The sequence below is a fragment of the Phytophthora infestans genome, genomic scaffold, assembly GCF_000142945.1.
Source record: "Phytophthora infestans T30-4 supercont1.43 genomic scaffold, whole genome shotgun sequence".
In the NCBI taxonomy this organism is placed as follows: domain Eukaryota; phylum Oomycota; class Peronosporomycetes; order Peronosporales; family Peronosporaceae; genus Phytophthora; species Phytophthora infestans.
In genome coordinates this window covers 665,535-674,650 of record NW_003303716.1, presented here as the reverse complement: position 1 = coordinate 674,650, position 9,116 = coordinate 665,535, and positions in this window count along the sequence as shown.

Here is a 9,116-nt window from a genome sequence, read left to right as displayed (position 1 = left end):
CGTGTCAGCCTGCAGCAGTGCACACCCGATGGCCTAGTCATAGGCATTGCAGACGAAGCTTAATGGCTTCGTCTCGTCCGGCAGAGTCAGGACAGGGGCCTCTTGGAGACTGGCCTTGATACTGTCAAAGGCATCCTGGTGCTCTTGCTTCCAGCGCCAGTCGGCGTCCTTCTGAAGGAGGTCCGACAAGGGCTAAGCAAAGCCCGCGTACCCTGCGCTCTACTTGTGAAGGTAGGTGGCCAAGCCCAACCACGTTCGAAAATTCTTCTGGGATCGGAGCGTTGGCCATGCTGCTATGACATTGAGCTTGTGTGGGTCAGCCCGAACGCCCATGTTGCTTACGAAGCAACCGAGAACCTTGCTCTTTGGTGATACGAAGACTTACTTGTCGATGTTGGCATAGCGCTTGTTCAATCACATCACGTCCAACACTCGACGGAGGTACCCCAAATGTACCTCCATGGCCGTACTGCCTCTCTTGTCACGCCTACGGACGAAGAAGGCGTCGAAGTACGATTGTACGAATATGCGCAATGTCCTGCCAAGTTGTGGCACTAAGCCGTTGATTGTCGCCGGGGCGTTAGACAAGCCCTACGGTATGACGAGCTGCTCTCAAAGCATGTCGCTTGGAGTGCTCACCGTGGTGAGCGTGATGTCGCTCTCGCGCACCAGGATCTAGTGGTAACCGTCTACCAAATCCAGCGCACTATACAGTACGCTTCCGGTCAGATCGCTCAGCAGCACATCCTTTCGTAAGATTGGTGTATAGGCCGGCACCGTCGCGCTGTTCGGCTTGTTATAAGCGTGAGCTATACGCCACTTCCCGTTCGGCTTCCGAGCGCAGAAAGTTGACGTCGAGTGCGGAGACTTTGAATTCGATACCATGCCTGCTTTAGCGCTAGCAGCAAAGAAGGCATCGATGACCCCCCACAGTTCGCGCAGAAGGGGCCATTGTCGGTCTCGTCATCGAAAATGTGACAGCACTCTTTCATCGGCCGTGTCGGAGGAGCCCGGGACCTGAACTCCGAGTCGCTTGAAGCGACGTCGATCCGAACGAGGTTCAAAACCGACTTTCGGCGGCGACGTCGTCGTCTACGGCGACCGTGACGTGGAACGTTGCTACCTACGTCTAGGGATGTCGCGGTATTGACATCCGAGGCACTCGTGGTCTTATGTGGTACGCTGTTATCCGCATAGGAAGCGCATCATGCGTCTTCCTCTTCGGTTATGGTCTGGGCGGCCTCGTGTGGCACTGTGTCACCCACCCAGGAAGCGTATCCGACGTCTTCCTCTTCGGTTAAGGTATGGGCGACCATGCGTACAACCCTGTAAACCACCTTGAACGCGCTATTACCAGCGTACGTGACAGCTGCAGCTGCTTGCGGAACTATGTTACCCGCTTGTGGACCTAAGTTACTCACTTGGTCAGCGCCTCCTAGCGCCGCCACCATCGAAGCGTCCGCGACGCCGTCATATAGGTCGACGACCCCGAAGCATCTGCTTGATACTTCGGTACCCTGGCAGCTGGCTGCTCGGGTCCTGACAGAGGTGAAAACATGAATCACCATTGCTCTGTCGGACTTCGCAGGGCGGCTGGCGCCGATTGCCTTGCCGCGCCGGACGATCCAGGGTTCGTGCTTCTAGTGCCAGAGCATGCCCAGCATCAAATCGTAGGGATCCATGTCGAGAACAGTAAACTGCTCTGGGTTGTCGAAGTCTTCCAGCTTGACGGCCAGATCCACTTGGACGTTGGGGGCAGTGACGACCTTTCCGTTCCCTTTGCTTTATGTCAAAGCATCGGACAGCTTGTTGCTATTACGAAAAACTGTTTGGCGGCGAGCTCTTTGACTCCCCAGAATCGATCAAGATTCTAAAGGGGTGATCGTATCCCCGTATACATCCGTGTACTACAATCAGCCCGCAGCTGCTCTTCGCCGATTCGAGAATGCGAAGACTCTCAAGGGCTAAGTCCCAGTGGTACACGCCACCCGCGCACCTCTCACGAAGACTTAGTTTTTCCCCAGTAGGGCGCCCCGCCCCTATTGGTCTCAAGCGATCCCCTGTCCCCGAGATCCTGGCTTTTGCAAGCGACCCTTGATGATGGGCTTGGGAAAGGTCCGCCTGCGGTCTCTCTCAGGGGGGCAGTAACGCTCGAAGTGACCCAGCTTCCCGCAGCCGAAGCAGCCTAGATTGCCTACAAGTGCTACCAAGTGTGACGGGGTCACACATCACCTTGCGCTACAGGAAGTTGGATTCCGGGAGTATACAAAATCTCTGTGAACAGAAGTCTACAGGTTCCTTTTGTAAAAGGGAGCGAAGTGACCAATTTAAGGTAAGCTGTAAATTGATAGGTAGGCTAAGCTTCAATTAAATTTTAAAATTATAAGTCACCTATAGTAAAGATATGTCATCAGCCAATGTTTGGCCTCTGACGTCTCTAGTACCATGTACCAGATATCCTGAAGTGTGACGTGGCACTCTTCACGTAACCAGGGTTACACTTGGGGTAACGTACCCCGTTACAATCTTGGCAGCGCACCGCCATTGATGTTCTTGTGCGCACAGTCCTTGGTACAGTCCTTCGCCATTGCACGCATGGGTACGCAGTGTAGCCGGTTTTAGTACAGCCGCAAACTGCACTGCCAGGCGCATGAGTGTCCTTGGGACGTGTGTTGCAGACGCGGTCGGTGGACGGTGGCTGGTTGACGCAGCACTAGACAGACTGCACTGCACTGGCACTCGACAAGCAGGTAAGTTCACGAGCTTCCACTCCCACTTGATCTCGGCGACGCACTTAGAAGTCGACACGATCACGCACGCGTATCCTCGTTGCCACCGTAGTCCCAGCAGTAGCGTAGTCAGAAGCGCACAGACAATAGCAGTAGTCAATGCAGTATCAGTAGACGTAGTTGTAGCTATGTCATTGAATACGTTGTCGTCATTTGACACAAATAGGTAAGAGCTTCATAGAATGGCTCCTTCGTTGTCTCTAAATAGTTGAGGGTACTGGATGCTTCCGGCTCAACCCCTTGCATAGGCCAGCAAACAACAACAAGTCCCTGGTCGCATCTGCCATCTCAGCGTACTCCGCTTCATATTTACTAAGCGCGTTGATCTCCAATTTATGAGATGCGTAGAAGAAAAAATTGTCGTATAGCATAGTGATGTAGCCATGGATACCTTTTCGATCCACGGGGCGATTCGCATCATTAGCATAAGTGTAGCCACTTACTAGTACGTCAGTCTGTAGCTTCAAATTAATCACTAGTTCAAAATCACACGTAGCATTCAGGTAGCACAACGCCCTCTTGGCTTGTGCATAGTGTGTATGTTCGTAGCTCGCGAAATACTTGCCCAGGTGTCGGGTAGCATGAGCTATGTCAGGTCTCGACGCACTAACGAGATACTGGAGAGCATCCACCAACTCTCTGCAGGGAAGATACTCCTTTGAAGCAGGAACGACTGTCTTCGAGGGCGTTGTAGCTTCTGGTGTAGCGCAGCCATTACAGTTTTCCATACGAAAACGCTTCAACACATCTAGTATGTACTGCTTGTGGCAATACAAAAAAAGCCGGCGCGGCCGATCAATCAGGATCTCGACGCCTAAGAGGTATTTGACTGTGTCAATCGTTGTATGCTCGAATGTCTCTTGCAGTGAGGCAGCGATCGTGGCGCACAGGTCACGTGGTCCCATCAGTAGTAGATCGCCCACGTAAACAGTCAGTACCAACTTGACGTCACCATCATGTCTCAATGCATATAGACCATAGTCAGAGTCTAGCCTTATAAAACCCATAGCAACAAGCTTCGCATGAAGCGTGCGATTTCAAACGTTCGGTGCATGTTTCAGTCCGGCCAAACTCTTCGATAACCTGTAAATGAAGCCAGGTCCATCGACCTCGAAGCCATGAGACTGATCCATGAAGGTGGTCTCGTCCAATACAGAAAAGCCGTCTTCACGTCAAATTGCAGTACCTCCAAACCTCTTGTACTGTGTATTAGGTAGCCACACGTATGGTTTCAAACCGGATCGCAGGTGCATAAGTCTCAATGTAGTTGACTCCAAGTTGTTACTTGAAGCCATGGATCACAAGTCGAGCATTAAATCGTTTGATTCGTCCACGCTCGTCTCGCTTTACAGCAAAGACCCACGAATACGCAATCACCTTCTCTTGGCATCTTTGCGGGGAACAAGGTTCCAGGTTTTGTGACCCTTTAACGATTGGAGCTCCACCAACATTGCAGCTCTCCACTGGTGCCAGTACTTTCTTGCACGTGTTTGTTTGTATGTCATCGGGGCTTGCACGTCTGTAGTAATAGTCTGCGCTAGTCCTTCCACATAATCCGACAATCGAGCGCTCGCCTTCTGTTTTCTGCTTGCCACTTTAGACAGGGCGTTCTTGATGGCGGTTGAATCCCTAAGCCACTTGTCTCCTTCTACCGTTGCAGGGTTCTTCTTTGCGCTACGTCTCTTACGCTCCCTTGCTTTCAAACCTTTTTTAGGCTCTTCAGCAGAATGCGGCAGCACAGCAGGTGCTGCAACACCAGCCGTTTCCACACTGGCCTTGCTCTCAGGTGTGTCGACAATCAACAAAGTCAGCCTCTACAGATTCGTCAGCAAGTGATACCGCGCTTCTCTGCCCTAGAGATGCCGTCACGCCAACCTGGAAGGTACGTCTCCATGTTGGGCTTGATGCGCGTCACAGGTACAGTCTCGAGTAGAGCATGATCACCATCAAAGAATGCAGGCTCTGACAGATGCTTCATGTAGGTGCCATCAGGCGTGAACGCCTCATGTAACTTCACATTGCTACTACGAGCTGTCCCCACGTGAGCTGTCACCAGGTCAATGACCTTGGTGTCTATATTTCACTCGTTGAAACTCAGTAATAAATGTAGTCTTGCTCTTGCTTCCAGCTTTTCTTTCGCCTGTTTTACTGAGGGACGTGTGCTAGACGGCCCGTACGCAAGTCATCCATGTGATCTACACAGACCACGCATCTTTGAGGACAGCGACATATTCGCCTCACCCCTCCCAACGAATGGCGAGGAAGCAGTCCTTCTTTGCGGAGTAAAACTTCCGCGTTTAGTACAAGCTAAGCAAGTTCAATGTGCTTGCGGACGCCCTCTCTCGGCGTCCAGACTACGAGTTGGTCCACATCACACGGGTAACAACGGATTTATATGATCGGATACGCGTGGCGCATAGAAACGATGAGGCTGTCGCGCCTATCGTCAAGCTCCTAGCAGCAGGAACGGACGCGTCCAACTGACTTTCGTCGCGGCAGCATTCCCCGGCTCCACCGGTATAAGTTGTATGATGGCTACTGGGTGGAGCCTAGTGAACCATCACGGGTGGTTGTTCCCAGCGACGAGGATCTAAAGCTCGACAACCTCGCGGAGGCGCACGATGCGCCCTCTAGCGGCCACTTGAGTCGCGAGAAGCCCTTCCTGTGGATCTATCAGGCTTTCTGATGGACCCACAACAACCATTGGGTCGTCCGGTACGTGAAGACATGCGAAACACGTCAGCGCGTTAAACCCGCAGGGCACGCTTCGACAGCCGGCCCTTTCCGGCTGACGGTTGAAAGTTGATGCGTCTTGACTTCATCTTTAGGCTTCCCGCCGACGGACACGGCAACACCGGAATTTTGGTGTTCGTGTGTCGGCTGAGCAAGATGGTACATCTTGCTCCAGTACCCGTTACCGGGATAGGCGAACAGACCGCGAGGTAGTTCGACGATGGCGTTTTCCGCTATCACGGTCTTCCGGAGACGATTGTCTCGCGCCGAGACCCGCAATTCACGGCCGCGTTTTAAAAACCTCTGTTTCCTTTACGTGGAACTCGTCTGCAGATGTCCACCGCGGACCATCCGCCGATAGACGGCCAGACAGAGCGCGTCAATCGAGTACTTGAGAACACTCGGTGTGGTGCGTGTGCGGGATCACCCCGTACGCGTTCAACGCAGCTTCCAGTTGTTGAGTTAGCGCTCACCAACGCGGTACACGCATATACGGGGTTTATGCCGCTTAACTTAAACGGCTTTCGTCACCCCAGTGTGTCTATCACTCTCCGAGGAGACGCTGCCTCCTCTATGCTAAATGGGGGGAGGGACTCAGAAAGAGCTTTTCATCCAGGTCTCAGATGTGAGACCGGTTTCGCTGCGGAAACAAGTGGAATTCTTTGTGGACACCAAGCTGAGAGTGATCAGCAGGGTACGTGATGCCATGTCAGCTGCCTAGGACAGACACAAGGAGGACTCTGACAAACACGGAAGAGGGAGCTTAACTGTGTTTAAAGTGAGTGAATTAGTGCTATTAGGCCAGGCATGGTGCTGCGTACACTATCGACCTACCTAGAGTAATGACGACGCACCTGATGTTCTACATTGGACGTCTTATGCAATACCGTGACCGGCAGGGGGTTGATGACCGGTAGACCCACCTTGGCTCAACGCTTCGATGCTAGGCCAGGTCACAGCCGTCGACGAAGGCGCCGGAGGAGGCCCAAGCCTCGGGCAGATCAGCAAGGCTGCGGTCGATACCGTACGGGGGCGTACGAACGGACATAAGCGTCATACGCCGAGTATGTCGGACAAACACCGTACGGATGAGAGGGCACCGAAGGCGGCTTGGGACGTGGCAGTAGTGCCTCAACACGTCGGATCATGCGGGAGGCCTCGTCAAGATCGGAAGAAGAGGCCCGGCGGTCCACCCGCAGACGCAAGCTCGAGACCTTCCGCTCTAACCGGTCGAGGCGGCCCGCTAGACGAGCGAGAATGCCCTGACTCCCGGTCGGGGCCGCAGCATCACCGCCAGTCCCAAGGCCAAGTGCAGTTTAAGCACGAGGACGCGTTGACGGAGGCGGTTGACCTCAAGGCGTTGAGTCGGATCCGCAGGAGAAGCACTCAGACGAGAGTAGACCTCCGGAGGCACCTGGTACTCGTACTTGAACGAGGCCACCTCGGCCCCTACTTGGCTGGAATGGAGAAGTCCACTACCACGTGGAGCGGACTATCCAGAAGCAACGGCGTCGCGGTAAGCAACGGCGTCGCGGTAAGCGACGGCTCCTCGTGAGGTGGAGGGGCTATGGCCACTCCGAGAACTCGTGGGAGACAATTGAACGGCTCCGGATTGTTTGCCCGAAGGCTGTCGCGGTCTGGGAACAGAAGCGGCGGTAGCTTCGTAAATATTCCGGTCTTCTTGCCCGAACGGGGTACAGACGTTGGCGGCATTCCGTACCGCGCTCATCTTGATCGCTAGAAGCCGTGCGCTTCAGAATGTCCCTTGGAAGCATGCGCCTACTGACTAAGTGAGCAAATTGGAGACAGAGATCACGCTGGTCCAGGATGCGGGACAGCAACTGATCATCATGAAGCTCCCGTAACTCCGAGGGTGGGTTCTTGAGAGACTCAACCCACACCCAGAACATGGCCTCACACGAGATTTAGTTGGGGCAGCTCTCGGAAAGATCTCAGGGTAGCCTAAGAGAGGGTAGAGACCACTTCGGTTCTCGGGATTCTTACGACAAGTCACGAAGTTCTTCAGAGGAATTCGGTGCGGCGCGAGAAGCAGGCACCGGGTCGCCTCCAAGTTGTCGGTGAACAACTGCTCTTTCTGGACCAGGGCACATTCACAAACGCCCTTAGAAGTGTGGCCACCGACATTCCCACGAGGGGCGACGAGGATCTCCGTGAAGAGGGCAGCCCCAGGGCTCTCCTCGGGAGGCCAACAACATATTGAGTTGATGACAGCTCCCTGGCTGACAAGTGTCACCACCGGGCCCCACGCAGGGGCTGGGCAGTTAGGAAGTCCTCCTGCTGCTGGTTGAGGTCATTCGTGATCCCCAGGGGTTCATATATAACAGCCTCTTCATCCTCTTCATCCGAGAATCCAACGAGGTTCTGATATGAGTACCCAGTCTCCTTCTTCCCGCGGAGAGGAGACTTAGAAGCTGTACGCTTCTTGGAGGGCTAGGCGTCTTCGGCTGTGGCTTTGGCCGCCTTAGCACGCGCAAGACCATCGGCGAGGGAGATGTGTCTGGGAGGTTTTTCCTCCTCGTCGTCGCCAGCTTTGGGGGAGCCCTTAGCCTTGACGGCAGGACTCTCAGAGCTTACAGACGTTTGAGGGCTATGATACCGCGATCGCTAGCGAGCGAGGGCACGCTGTCGCCGTCGTGCTCACTGGGCACTGAAGTGTACCCTTCCACAGAGACCACAGGAGCATTGTGAGTACTCCCGGCCTCGGACTCGTCCTTACTACCCGAACCGAACAGTCTGGAGAGGCTGAAGATAACGGACTGCAACGCTTGTTTGCACGCTTGCTCGCAGCCGCGTCGTCAGATGAGCTGATCGCCGTTGAGGCCACCTTAGTAGCCTCCTGGAGTACAGACCCTTTGCCGCGATGCTTAGTGCTCTTGGCTTGCGTCTTTCCGGCAGCAGCCTTGGAGTGGGCTCTCGCACCGCTCTTCGCAGCGCCACGAATCATTCTAAAAGTCAAAGTAAAGACCGAGGAGAAGAGCGCTCTAGAGCTGCTTGGGGCTCTAACTGTAAAGTGAGCCTCCGCCGCGTTCGCGCAGCCATGTCGATGTATTTCGGCTTTGAAAATAAGAGCTTGTGACGTACACTTCCTCATTCTGATTGGTCGGTAAACCGAACCTAAGTGGTGGGGGGGTGTAACGGGGTACGTAACCCCGATTGTACCCCCTGGTTACATGAAGAGTGACACGTCATACTTCGGGATATCTGGTACATGCTACCAGAGTCGTCGGAGGCCAACCATTGGCTGATGACATAGTTTTATTAAAGGTGACTTAAAGCTTGTATATTTAGCTAAATCTTAGCCTGCCAATAAAGATCCGTGCGGCCATTATTCCGAATACACAATTGCGGGACAGTCGGTTAATATAGGAATAAGTAAACTGCACCATAGATATGCCCAGTTTAAATATATGCAATATCGTACTGATAGAGCGCAGCTACCAAAATGATGAGCTAATCGCAGAGGGTGTTGCTGTGCTCGCAGCTGGCACGCGAAATGTGCATTCTTGCTGCAACATTATCAAAGTAGGTTTGATCACACTGAAAGTTATGGCTGGTTGGTCACTGATTACAGAA